The sequence below is a fragment of the Aptenodytes forsteri genome, unplaced genomic scaffold (assembly GCF_000699145.1).
Source record: "Aptenodytes forsteri isolate BGI_AS27 unplaced genomic scaffold, ASM69914v1 Scaffold155, whole genome shotgun sequence".
Taxonomy (NCBI): domain Eukaryota; kingdom Metazoa; phylum Chordata; class Aves; order Sphenisciformes; family Spheniscidae; genus Aptenodytes; species Aptenodytes forsteri.
The window spans coordinates 7,699,851-7,714,241 of record NW_008794446.1 but is presented as its reverse complement, the minus strand read 5'-3'; the positions used below and the strand labels follow the sequence as shown (position 1 = coordinate 7,714,241).

At 40.4% G+C, this 14,391-nt stretch overlaps 1 long non-coding RNA gene across 2 annotated transcripts; it reads right to left on the bottom strand.

Moving 5' to 3' along the window:
- Positions 1-4,540: 4,540 nt before the first annotated feature.
- On the bottom strand, positions 4,541-14,266 carry LOC103907966. Of its 2 annotated transcripts, XR_658128.1 has the most exons (3): positions 14,086-14,266; positions 7,431-7,534; positions 4,541-6,049 (listed from the first exon to the last, which is right to left on the bottom strand). It is a non-coding gene; the product is annotated as an uncharacterized LOC103907966 (long non-coding RNA). The 2 variants fall into 2 exon arrangements; XR_658127.1 differs by lacking the exons at positions 4,541-6,049; positions 7,431-7,534 and adding an exon at positions 13,644-13,960.
- Between the last annotated feature and the right edge of the window lie 125 nt (positions 14,267-14,391).

Below are 14,391 nucleotides of genomic sequence, written 5' to 3'. Positions count from 1 at the left end.
GCTTCCAGAGAAAGAGTTCCTTTGCGGCCTGGAGAGGTGAGGAGAGTGAATAGGTGTAATTCATAGCCAAACGATAAAAGCAAATTAAAAACTTTTGCCTCCTATCAACTTAATCGCTTTAATGCCAAACTAACTTCAGAGTGACTTTTGACATCTGAACAGCAGTTGTCTTGTCAAAGCCATTCCTCTAGGGTCCCTCCCAGGAAGAGGGGCATGTGGAGAGGCACGCACCTATGAATTCCTCTCTTTCCTTTTCTTGCTTTGTCTCTAGATTACCAGCTCTTTGGTTTCTGTGAGACTGGGATTTGTATGCCCCAGCCTCAGACATCTTGGAAAATAAAGCTGATCTGTAGAGTAGTCGTTTATATCAACTACTTGAGGTGTCTACTTGGGAATGAGATGAATCATCTAGATGTTTCTGTCTGCAGACTATAACGGAAATCTGGATGACTCCTTCAAGATGTCGATGTCTGCATTAAAGAAGCATAAGGCTAGCTGAGATATAGAATCATGGAATCATTTCAGTTGGAAAGCACCTTTAAGATCGAGTCCAACCGTTAACCTAGCACTGCCAAGTCCACCACTAAACCATGTTCCTAAGCGCCACATCTACGCGTCTTTTAAATACCTCCAGGGATGGTGGCTCAACCACTTCCCTGGGCAGCCTGTTCCAGTGCTTGACATGGAATGTCCCACCCTGTCGTCTTTTCATGTATGGCAAACATCTAGTGGATCAAGATGCATTATTATTAAGAATATGTGTCTCTGCACATAAGGCCTAGATCATAAATGCATCCTTTCACTGTAAAAAAGGTATTTTAATATCTATAACATTAAATCATGATACTTCCTATGATCTTTAGAAGTAAACATGCTTTAGCAACTAAATTAATGGAAATAGTAAATTTTCCTTCAGCTGAAACATAAAGAGTATGACTTTAGAAAGTCTTATAACTGAACTCTGTTGCAACCTGAAATATCCTCAAGCAATTCTTTTATATAATATCTGTGGTCTAGAAGTATATATTTCAAAAGTATAGTATTTGAGAAAATGAATGCCTCTTGGATGACTACATTCAGAAACTGTTGCCACAGAAACCATGGGGGAGGACAGCATCAGGAGAATGAGAAAGAATAGAAACAAAAGAAGTGGATTGGCCATTTATGTGCAAAAAAGCAAGAACAGATATTTGGCCGGCTAGAAGTGTCAAACCTTCAGATATCCAGCAGTTCATCTACTGAAATACAACGCTGCAAGATACATCTGTAATACGATTCCTTACAGTATTAATCAGACATGCTACAAGAGATACTCCTGTATAATCCAGAGTGGACAAAGTCTTCAAAAAATGGCACGAGGAAAATATGACAGCGTGCTGTCTCCCCAAAGCAAAAACACAAAAAGCAATTGCACTATTGCAGAAGCTTGTAAGATTATCTGGGAGATAATTCAGTTTGCAACCAATTATGTGGCATCAAGTGGAACCGTACAGGCCATAGAAAACTGCAGGAATCTTGAAAGGCACTCAAACAGAAAGTCAAAGATTGCCTTGAAGCTTCTTCCTACCCATAAATTAGAGAAAGAAGGCAAAATATAGTTGGTGTGAAGTGCTCTTTCTGTCTGCAGTTCCAAGGGCAAATTTAGATACTGTGGAGTACTGGACCACATTTCGAAAAGAGCGGGGGATGTATGGCTATGCTGGCCTGCATCTGACAGGTGTGGGCTAATCGTGGCTGGAGACTAAGCAGAGCAGCTGGGAAGATGCTAAATTAGTAACATACAAAGAGACTTTTTTTTTTTTTAAAATGCCATGTAAACTTGAGGTGCTGTGTTATGAGCAAACAGAACTCATGCCACATAGAATGAGGGGAAATACAGAAACACTTTCTATACTATCAACCATTAAAATGAGGTACAATATGAGGAAACGAATAAGAGAATTGGAAATTATCACTTAATTGTCAGCATTAAGCCCCTTGGGGTGATTGGAATTATTCACAAATTAAGTATTCCAGGTATTTGACCAGCTAAGGAAAAGCAGGGTGGGTAGACCAGGATTGTGCGTGTGTTTGTGTACGCTTGAGGAGACAGAGCTTTGAAAACAGTTAGAGTCACTGTAATGCCTGTAGGCCAGTATGGTAACTAACCCTGTCTGAGACAAGATACCAGTCATATCTTGTATCACTGGGGAGAGACAAGATCTACCTGACAAAACGCGACAAGAGCATCTTTGCCAACTGGCCAGCCAATGTGCTGAGGAGAACTTTAACTAGGAACAAGGAAGACTCTTGATCTTGATCTTGATCAAACCCTGGGTTTTGGGGGAATTTCAGCCTGCTTGACATCTGCTACAAGCACCACACATCAGAATGCAAGCAGTCAAGGAGATTTCTGAAAGGCATCAAGGATAACTTCTTGATACGGGCTGGGCCAACCAGGGGTGATTCACAGCTGGATCTGCTCTTCACTAACAAGGAAGAACTGGGGGATGTGGTAATCAATGGCTTGGTTATCAAAGTCTTTGCTGTAGTGACTGAGGAGTGGGGTTCGTGATCCTGTGGGGGCTGAGGAAGGAGAGCAATAGACTACAGACCCTGGCTTTAGGGGAACAGACCAGTTTATTCAGGAAACTGGTAGGTGGGATCCACTGAACAGCAGCTCCGAAGGGTAAAGGTGCTCAGGAAAGCTGGCAGGAGAGCACAAGGATCCTAATACTGAGAAAAACAAATAAATGTATTAGGATTTTCAGCAATGAGAAAGCAAAACTGATGTGTTGTGAAGAGAAAAAGAGTGGCTAAATGGGAAATTAAATTAAGGCTGGGGTTATCGTAAGATCTATATTGTTTGGTAAATTCATCCCATTCAGATACAGTGTGTTTTAATATAGGCACAAGTAGAATTACTCAAAAATACAGTGAGCAGGTCATGTCTACAAAGATGAGGGGCTGTCTTGTGGAGAGCAGTGACTGAAAAGAAATTAAGAGTTGGCAGTGGCCAAGCCAGCAAAAATTAATTTCCAGTCTAATGCTATGGTGTAAGGAAATAATGGAACCCTTGACTATATAACCAGAGATGTGGCAAGTAGGAAGAGATGTTATTTTCCTTCTATGTATGGCATTGGGCAGATTTTTGTGGTAATACTGCGCTAGCCTCTGGTGTCCTTGTTGTCAAAAGAATACTGAGAAATTACTTGAGGCTGGAGAAGATTCTTTGAATGGAGAGACTTAAAGAGCACAATCTGTTTGGCTTATCAAAAAGAAGACTGGAAGGTGGCTACAGTGATCTTTAATCTTGCACAGTGAGAGGCGTAACAAGAAAAAATAACTATAAACTGAAATCAAATTCGAATTAGAAATTACGCACATTTTTTAACAGTGGAAGACATTAATGGTTGGAACATGCTGCCAAGAGAAATGGCACAGCCAATGTCTCCTAGGGGCTTCAGTTAAAGAATAGATGCTTTTTGCACAGAAGTACATTAGTTGAACAGATAGAATTAATTCCCTGCCCTGAAAGTCTCTCGGAGCGCGTAGCTGTTATTACTACATAGTATTTGAATTACCATAACACCTAGAAGCACAAGTCAGAGGCCAGAGCCCTTCGCCTCCTTAGTCACTACGTAAGACATTAAGAGAAAACCCCATTCTATCTTCTGAAGAACTTATATTCCAAATGTACAGAGGCACCAATAGACACAGAGGAGCAAAGAGAAAATGAGTGTAAACTGCTGCTGCTCATCCTTTGCCTCTCCTTGTTTCATAATCTTGTGGTTTGGCAGGAGCCCAGCTTACTCTGGCATGTGTGGGTAGGTTGGCTTTAGAAATTGAAGAGTAGGCACGGTACAGGTATGTTTGTGCCTGCATCATCTATCTGTGACTACAGGTGGTTTTGCTGAGTCTGGGGCATGACAGGTTTTTATTAATGTTGTTTGACAACAGACTTGGTCCCACGAATCTATTTACGCGCTCCGCTAACCAGTCAAACCACTAACTGGTCGGACTATTGCTGCAGCATCTGAATGCAGACATACCACATCTGTTGTTCGACTAGTATACAGTATGACTGCAAGATCGTAGCATATTAGGACCATAGGATAATTCAGGTTGGATGTGACCTCTGGAGGTCTCTAGTCCGACCTTCTGCTCATAGCAGAGTGAGATCTGAGGTCAGAACAGGTTGCTTTGTGTATGTATACCTCTTTATTTGTTCTGGAAACTCCTAAATTTGGATCCAGACGTAATAGCGGGGGGTTTTGGTCCTTGCAAGAAAACCATCTGAATTCACCATCTGTATTTTTATTGACACATAGCCCAGTGAAGGTCATCCACCACTCTCACGATACATTAACCAGCCTTGCCATGGAAATGCACCTTACTCTGTGGGCAACGGGTATTGCAGGATTTATGCTATGAGGTAATAGAGAGTGAAAGACATAAAAGAAATTTTCCCCAACTTGTATTTCGTAATTCCAAGAAAACCTGAAGCTGCATCAAATTACACAGAACTGGAATCTTAACACATGATGTGAGTGAAATTGGATCCTTCTGGGGAACAGAAGAGACAAACAGGAAATATATTTGGAAAGTCATGTTATATCAAACCATCTTGTACTGACTGACAGGTAGTTAAACATCTATATTAGTAGATTAATCTTTGTAAATTATGCTGATGGTACATTTTCAGAAAATAAAAATATTTTCTTAACAGTTGTACATGCTCTCTGGGAGCTATGACGGGGGTGATGGTAGACTAACTGGATATGGGAGGATCTGAGCAAGTAGTTAAAAAAGTTATACATTTTATTCATAGGTTCAAAAGAATGAATTCAGTCTTAACTGTAATCATAAGCAAGACATTAATAAATTATCACAGAAAACTATACAAACTATAAAAATTATGATACTATAACTGTACAGTAGATAAATATTATTTTATTCCTTAGCACTTTTCATCAGTAAATCTCAGAATATTTTACGAAGAGGTGTGAGATATAATCGTTATTAGACCAAATCTGTAAACAGAATAAATTAGATGAGAATTCTCTGACAGGGTAAAATTTGCTTATGATGATTTTTCCCTTACACTCATTTCGGAAGACCAAAGCTTTCCTCACTAAGGGTGTTGGGTTTTGTTGGTTTATGTTTGTTTTTTTTTCTTTTTAAGTGGTGGGTAATATTTGTTTCTTGCAGAGTTCACACATGGGGATATTTTGATACTTTCGTTTTCACAGCTCAGCTGATACTGGGCATCTTGCCATATATATATAGCTGGCAAACAATTAACCTGTTATTACACAAAGGATTACCAGCATCTGAAAAGTTAAAGGAGAAAATAAAAAAAATTATGCTACTAAACCGAATACAAATTTCTACCAACAACACTTAAAATATACATCAGTTAAGAGAGATGTCCAATAAGACTGTAAAATATAAGAATTTAGTTGTGTTGAAAATAACAGTAGATTTCTAAACGGTTATCACTGTTTGAGTCTTTAGACTCCTAAAAGCAAGTGAAAATAAAGTTACAGTTCTTAGAAAAAGAGTCCATTTATAAAATGGAAACTCTTTTGAAAGATGTCATTATATTCTGTAAGAGAAATGTGTATAGTTTGGGTCTGAGTGATCTCGATATGAATCTTGTGAACTCGGCATGAAAACAATAACTGTGTGCTTTTTGACATTGTTCTGAACAGAATCTTTTGGAGAAATAGGGCCACAAGTATATTTAGAAATAGGGTTGTTTAATATTGTAATTAAATACTTTCAATAATAGAAACTTTTCTTTAAAAATTAATGGCTTTGATCCTTGACACAGGCACTAGGGAAACCATTGTCTCAGTAACTCCAGTTTCTCCTTAGTATGAAAACCTCAGGGGTCATTGACAGTGCTCTAACACTAACTTGGAAAATCCATTACTAGAGGTGAGAAGTACAAGGCGCTTCTTCAGTCTCTGTGTTCTCTACCAGAATACCAAGCAAAGCTTCCCGCTGCAGTCAGCAAGATAGTATTTTTGTGATCTTCGCAGCAGTTCTCCAAAAGCAAGATTAGCTGTCATGTAACAACAGGGATGCACAATGTGACAACAGGCAGCCTCCGGGTGAAGAGTCTTTGTATCATTACAGTCTACCCCACTAATCAATTCTCTACAGTACCAAGACACAAAGGAAGCTGAGGAGGAATATGTAAAACAGCATGCAGATAGCTACACAGTGGAAAAAATTACCAATAACAGGTAGAAAAAATACTGGAAACAGCTTTGCGGAGATAAATAAAATTGCTGAAGAGCATTTACCGTTAATAGCCTATGTTTTTCATGACACTAATGGGTGGTTAATTATTTTTGTTTTAATTGAAACATATGTCACAGTTAGCAATATTTTGTGCTTCCGCTGATCTAAAGCTATTGTTCAAGTGCATGTTGCAATCAGTTCTCAAACAATGCTCCCTTTGTCAGCAATACAGAAGTAGAATGATTTTGATTTCTTCTCTTGGAAGATTTATACCCTGGAAAACCCACAGTTCCCCTCTGTACTTGCAGATGGTCAGTTAAATACTTCCATCTGGTTATACTTGTTTTTCTCTGGTTATATAATGGAAAAAACCCAAAACAAACAACCCAAAACAAACAACCACAGGTTATTGCATGAGCAGCAGAACTAATAAAGCTCTATTTCATACGGATTTGTGCCCTCTGTCTTTATACCGCACTAACCGAGGCATCACCTCCTTGTCCCATCTGGCCTCATTTCCTCCTTCCACTTCCCCTGTGATTTGGTTTCCTCTTCTCCTTCTTGCCATTTGCCCTCTGTTTTTCCCTGTTTTGCCCCTTCACCTGCACTGCCTCTCTCCCTTGCATAAGCTGCAGCTGCCTTGGAGCAGCACATAGGCTAATTAGCTCGCGTTACTATTCTGCATATTCCATGAAGGACTCCACAGCGTTTCACAAATATTAATGACTCGATCCTTAACAATAACCCTGCTCCATAAATATGTGCTATTATTCCTATTACACATGTGGGAAAGGTGGTCTAGTTTATCCTTGGCTGGTCGTAGCTTGGCCAAATTTATCCTTTGTTAATTCCCCGTTTCACTTCTCCTTGACTGACCATTAATTTGTTCTTTTCTGGCTGTAGTGTTTGTTCAGAGCAGCTGTTGTTGTCTCATTGACAGGAGTTGCCAGAGCGTAGCCAACTCTCATTATTTTATCGCAAGCCTTGTGATGTTTGATAGTTCCCTTGCAACCACAGTTCCTGGGTTCAGGTGATGAAGATTACTTGAGAAAATCACCTTTTGCTTATTGTAACAAACTTTTGGCTCAATAAGCTAGAAAACCGAAAAATGTGATGGCAGGACTGAAAATGTTCAAAACAGGGTGAAAATAAAAGCACATGCATTTTTAAAAAATACAACTATTTTAAAGCACCTGTACCTTGTGATGTCATGGGGTCTGTCTCAGGTTCATCATTTAAGGTACCGGTATGTGTAAGACTGCAGAAGCTACAGACTGTTTCCCATTTTGGGAAGGAGGCTGGCCTGCAAAAAGCAAATCACTCAGTGAAGGCTGACATTTTCTGACCACAAATTCAAACTCTACTAAAGCACCTAGGAAAGAATATATAATTGGAATTATAATCACATGTGAAGTGCTTTAATGCAGAGAACAGGGTGCTTTCTATTCCTGTAGTTTCTGTATTTGATTCTTCCTTCCTTTTCTTTGAAGAAGAGGCTACGAAGGCAGGATGGGATTTTCTTTTAGCATCCAGAAGATATGCAGAACTAGAGTAAGACAATGTTTACTGAAAGATTGTTACAATCTGCTCAGTACTTGAGTTTGCAATAACTCTGGTTACTTTATGCATTATTAAAAAAAGCATTTTGTAGCACTATTAAAGTCATAGATGTTCTACTTTATCTTTATGTTTTCATACAGAAAACCAAATGTAATTTGGCACAGTTTGAAGATAAATTTAAATTTGTGCTTACTGGAATTCAGCTAAGTAGAAAACATTCCTTTACTTGAAATAAAACTAGCAGTATTTTATATAGCCCTTTCCTTCCAGCAAGGTTCTTTGCCATTTCATAAGTAATTAAAAACAATGATATTAATGGCTCTGGTTAGAACAATTAATGAGAAATACAAATGGCTACCTCAGACACCAATCTGCTAATACAATGCCATAGAGTATTTATAGAGTAAAGAGTGATTCCACCCACATTTTTCCTTTGTGCTGTTGCACCTATCAGGCGCGTTGCCTTTTTGAACTACAGCACCTGATGTTGAGAAGTTGGAATCATAGACTTAAAACAATCTCTGGCACCTATGGAGGTCTTTAGTCCACTCCCCTGCTCAAAGCAGGTCCAGCTAGATCGGGTTGCTCAGGGCCATGTCAAGTTTTAAATAGCTCCAAGGATGTAAATTCCACCATCTCTCTGAGCAACCTGGTTGAGTTTTTGTCCACCTTTACATTAAAAACGTTTTTGTTATCTTGAGGCAGAAATTTCCCATGTTCTAACTTCTGTCCATTGCCTCTTGTTCTTCTACTGTGCACCCCTGTGAAGTGTCTATCTCCATCTTCTCTGCACCCTCCCAAGAGATAGCGGAAGAGAGATACAAGAGAGATTTCCTTCTCCTCTGCCAGTTGAGCAAACCCAGCTCTTTCAGCTTCTTCTCATATGTCCCTGTGCTTCAGCCCTGTGACCATCTTGATGGCCCTCCACTGGGCTTGCTCCAGTATGTCCATGTCTTTTGTGTCCTGGGGAGCCCAGAACAGGACACATACTCCAGATGTGGTCTCACAAGTGCCAAACAGAGCGGAAGAATCCCTTGCCCTGCTGGCTAACCTCTTGGTAATACCATCCTGGATGTAGCTGGCTTTGCAGCAAGGGCATATTGCTGTCATCCACCAGGACCCTCAGGTGCTTTTCAGCAACGCCCCTTTCCATACAGCCAGCCCTCAGCCTGTCCTGTTGCATGGAGTTATTCCAACCCAAGTGCAGGACTTTGTGTCTGCCTGTCCTTCCTGTCAGCCCATTTCTCCAGCCTGTCTCAGTCCCTCTCGATAGCAGCCCTGCCCTCCAGTGATTTGACCGCTCCCAACAATTAGGTATCATCTGCAAACTCACCTAAGAATTAGCACCAAAAAAATTGGTTTGTAATATAGTTTCAGTGAGATTTCATCATTTCAAACTCAGTGTGCCATTATTATAAACTGTTCTTATATATGATACTTTACATCAGGTATTACATTTCAGCAGCAAAGATCATATTCAGATCTACTTAAAGCTGAATCTCTTTGCCCTCCAAAGTTAAGCCTGTCTTGAAAAACCAATTGGCATAGGTTGAGCTTCTGTTAAAAGTATACTTTATAGTGAATAAAATAGTCACATGCTAGAAATCAGATAAGGAAAAGGTCAACTAAGCCTGGCCCTCACCAGTCTGCAGTTTTTCCTAGAGTGTATTTGTTTTGTTTTGGCCAATCTATTTCAAAGTGATTAAAGGCCAATTCTGTCCTGTTTATTCTTTATAGACAAAAATTCTTTGAAGGCACTGGAAGTTTTGCCTGAGCAAAATCATCAATATATAAGAACTGACTTTGTGCCACTGAAATCACTGAGAGGCCTGCTGTTGCACAAATATGAGATCAAAAAATTGTCTCCTAGTTCCCGGTTAGCAGGTTTAAGGACAAGCACTGAGACATTTACAGCCAGAAAAAAAAAAATCAACCCCAGGAGCTTCATGTTTCATGGATTGTGATCATCTTCAGTAATAACAGGAAGTATCTCAGAAATAATTGGTGCACAGTAAGTAAGGTAACTGGGACTGTTGTGTATAAGTCCGATCAATGATACTCAAGAGAGATGTGTGGGAATGGGAGCAAATGCACAGAGCCTGCTATGTGTCTGGAGGCTCCAAGAGCCTGGTTTATTTAGCTCAGTAAAATGAAGGTGTAAGGGGGGTATCATTTTTCTGTGTACATAATTACAGAAAAAGGGCAAGCATTGTTGTTCTTCCAGCTAGAAGTACACATAAGCTCAGACATAAACAAGTGAACAGAAAATAGCAGTGTGTTCCTAATCATTAAGCCAGTTATTTCTTAAACTGTAGTTAAGAGCTCCTAAGAGGGCTAGCGAAGGGCTTAAGGGGGGTTGTGAAAGATCAGATTTTTAAAAATATATTTTAATATTAATTCTATACTTATATTCAATACATTATCAAAACAAACCCCCCACAAAAATCTCCACATTATGCAGATTTACTGCTGGCAGCAGCTCTGTTCCTCCATGACAGAGGAGCAAAAAGTATCTGTAATTACCAGCTGTGCCAGCCAACGAGTGGCTAAGCACCTTTAGTCAAACAATTAAATATACAGCGAAGCTGATGCTGACAATATGAGGAGTTGCTTGTTCCTGGCTAGATGGGTTGGACTCGGAGGAGGTTACACAGAGATGGGTGACCTCAAAAAAGTAGTAAGACTTACAAGAAGTTTGAGAAAACACTGCATTAATGAAACCAGTTTCCTGAGAAGCCAGCTCTGTTAGTAAGGGAGGAAAGGAACATTAATTGCTTTTGAAATGAAGTTTGGTAAATCTGAAGTTTGATAAATGGATTATATTATTTGGTACCCGTGAGGAGCTGGTCACAGTTACACAACAGCTTCCTTGCAAGTTCCTGCTGATTACTGTATGGTCGGTGACACAGTATTCACTGACGTACATATACAAGTAGAATGCCATGTTATTCAAACATACAGTTGAATGACAGAACTTGTTCAGTATTTCAGAATTTATGTGGCAGTCGAGATAATGATGGAAAAAAGGCCATTTGTTTGGCTTCAGTATCAATTACCTGCATCTAGTAACATTTTGAATTAGCAATTAATGTATAAGTAACATTAGTATAACAAAAACTTTCACCCATGTGTGATGTGCTGGGCCCCATCACAATTCTTGGTCTATACAGTTTTTGCCTTTTCATTTCTCTCAAAGGCACGCTGTCATTATTTTCCATTCCTCTCTCCATGGCAATGCAGCTCAGTACAGCCACCTGTACTGGCACTTGTGCCATTCCGCAGTGAGGCTGTTCAAGGAGTTTGTCTGTACAGTCATTTTTGGGAGGTGATTGGTTAGTATTTTCAGTAAAATTTTACTGATTTTAACTCCCATGAAACTAGGCTCAGGCTTATATTTACAGAATGGGTTTTGTGGATGAGGAGTTGAACTGACTACCAGAAATAAAAATGTTGTTAGAGCTAGAATCATCAGGGAGCTAAAGAGATGGTGAAAGGGGACAGAAGCAGGACTCTGAGATGCCCCATTACACGATCCTTTTGGAAAGAGTGAACAATGGAATAACACGGTCAACTTAAGAGGTGACGCAGATGACTTTGGTCAATAACTTTTTGATCAAAAGCGCAGGGTAGATGCTGCACTTCTATGGATGGGAGCCTGCCTTAGGGTAACCAGTTTACTTCACAATCTTGATTTTCAATTTAGACTCTTGGTTTTGCAGCTTTATCACAAGAGGAAATACAGATTTCAATCCTCTTTATTTAACACCTATTCTCAGTTATTTCTGTTAAAATTTTGCTCCAGTCATAATCAGCTATCTTTTTTTTCATGTAATGAATGCATTATGTGAGACACAGGATACCTACACCCTACTGAAGGGGAGTATTTTTCATTTTTCACCTCAAAGCCCTTTACAAACTCTCATTAATTTAAATTCCTTCCACACCCCTGCTGAACAACCTAACACAAATGGAATGTCACACTCGAGATCTCTGTGTGTACCACTTGGTCCTCTGAGCTCGGGAGCAAGCCAGATCCCACTGTGAATTAAAATTTCAGTGAAGGATTCCTGACAACCCCATGTGTCAGGGGTTGTAAAGGGGTAAATTTCAGTGAAGGATTCCTGACAACCCCATGTGCAGAATCATCATAGCGCATTTATTCTTTAGAGAGAGCTGTTGTCCAGACAGATGCTGCAGAGAAGTGTCAGAACCAAAATGGGGCTTTCCCAAAGAAGATACCAGAACCGTGACTATGGGAGCCTGGGGACTGGAAATGTGTTTTTTTGGCATGGTACTTTCCACTCTGAAAAACAAAATGATGTTTATCTAGTCCCCACTCCTCGGACTTCTAATGAGCCCTCCCTTTCAAGCTCCTTTCCCCAGCAACTTCTGAACTGGCTCCCACTGAAGCTGCTTCCCCTGTCTGGCTCTACCTCCAAGCCAGGGAGAGTAGAAGGGAAACTCAGTCTACCGTGGTGTAGTAAGATTTCCAGAGTACATTAATGGGTGGAGCACCAGCCTGGGACCTTCATGGATTTAGATCTTCACGTTAAGCTGGGCATCGCCACTCACGTTCACCCCAGTCTTGAGGATGTGGTGTTTCTGAAGCAGAACCAGATGTGGTGTTTGCTGTACAGCCTAGGAGAAATTGGAATCTGGATCCTACAACCACAGTTTGATCAAGGAAGAGCAGTTTAGGCTGGGTTTCTGAGGGGATGAGGCAGGGCAGTAAGGGAAGCACCTGCAGTCTGGAATGTAGAGCTGCAGGTCTCCTCCTCGTCTGCTTGGCTGCTAGCTCAGGTTTCCAGACCAGAACTCACCCCGCAACTTGTGCACCCTTATCTGCTAGAGACAGCCATTATTAAGAAATCCTTTTGTGAGCAACGTACAAAGGCTTTTCAGTCTTTAAGTGCTCAGTAGGCCACAGATTTGGGAAACCGCGTATAAAATGTTATCAGATAGGATGGACTTCTGGATCAGACCCAGACAGCATGACCAGTGAATGATTCAATGGAGACAAACTGTGAAACATGATTGTTTCTTTGAAATGTGAAGCTAAAGAAGGATCCTATGAATGTGCTAATCAAGGTAAATTTTATGAATAAAAACATTATTGAAGTTTTAAATAAACCTGTCATGCAATTTATTCAGGAAAAAAAATGTATCAAATCCTGAATGTCTTAGCCCCAAATGAAGCAGAGTTCAATTAAGTTCACAGTTACTGCTCCCTTATGAATTACACTTACATGCTCTATATGTGGACATGAGTTTCAACATGTGGAGTTTCTTCCCCATTCTTTCTGCTTGATGTGGAGATTTGCCCTCTATGTACATCACTGGCAAGAGTAAGGAGTTCAGCTCACTGAAAATGCCTATCTTCCTTTATTCAATAATGCCTTTTAGGATTTGGCTTCCTGTCATTACTTTGCTTGATATTGTCCCTGAAATCTCTGTGTCTGTTGCCAATATGCTTCCTCACCTAAGAGCTGTTCAGGTTCATAACTATCTTCAGGCTTGGAAACCTAGGCTGAATGCATAGTAAATGATACAGATTTTCTCTGCGTAGGTATCAGGTGCTGTAAATTCTAGATTTTTCATGGTGCAGAGCTGGAATACAGACACATTTTTTCTAAATATAACACTTTACTCCAAGAGATTTCGTGTGGAGACAGGGCCTCTGTCTGTCATAACACGGCCTGCCAGCTAGCTTTGCAGGCAGAACCTGATAGTGTATTTAATCCTCCATATCCATTCTTGTGATCCATAAATATTATAATAGCTTTAAAGTGATGACAGAAAGGGCTTAAGCTTAAGTTTTGCAAGACAACATTAGAATAACTGTGAAGTTAGTCAGAGGATCAAATATGTTTTTATATGCCACTTTATGTAATCATCCCTCCCCTAAATTAAATAAGTGCTTCTTTCATTCAAAACAAAAATTCCTGCAGTAGGGCAACTTCTTGCTGAGACAAGTTTTGAACTGTCCCTGCGTGTTTAGCTCAGGGGAGGGAGGCTCTCTTTTGACTCACTCCCGCCTGCAATCAGCTTCCCATGATGATTCCTGTCTGCTCCAATACTGACGATGCACAAACACAATGAGTCACGCCGTCAGCTCTGGAGGCTGCTCACCACTCCGCTTCATTTTCAGGCACCACAGAGCTGATGCAACCTGTGGCTGTATAAAGGCTCTTTGTTGAGAATCCATACTTTATCTTTGTGGAAACTCTGCCACACAAATTGGAGATTATGGCATTATAATAAGAAAGCCCGTTACAATAATGAGAAACTTCAAACCTGAGCAGCCTCTTCGGTTCTGCTGTTGGTTTGCTTCTCCCACCATTCTTTCCTGCTCAGGACTACCTGGATCTCCAGTCAGGCAGCTGTGACTGACACATAGTAGCAGAAGGCTCAAATTACTGCAAATTTAAATTTCGGTGCACTTCTTTAATGTCGTAAAACAAGTTCTTGGCTGCTTCTATTTCACATTACCAAACATAATTCCTTATGGACGGCGGGCCAGCCACTCCACCATAGAACTCACTCCTCAGGATCCCTGACAGTCGCTTGGCTCGTCTTCCCGCTTCCCCGCCACCCCCGCTG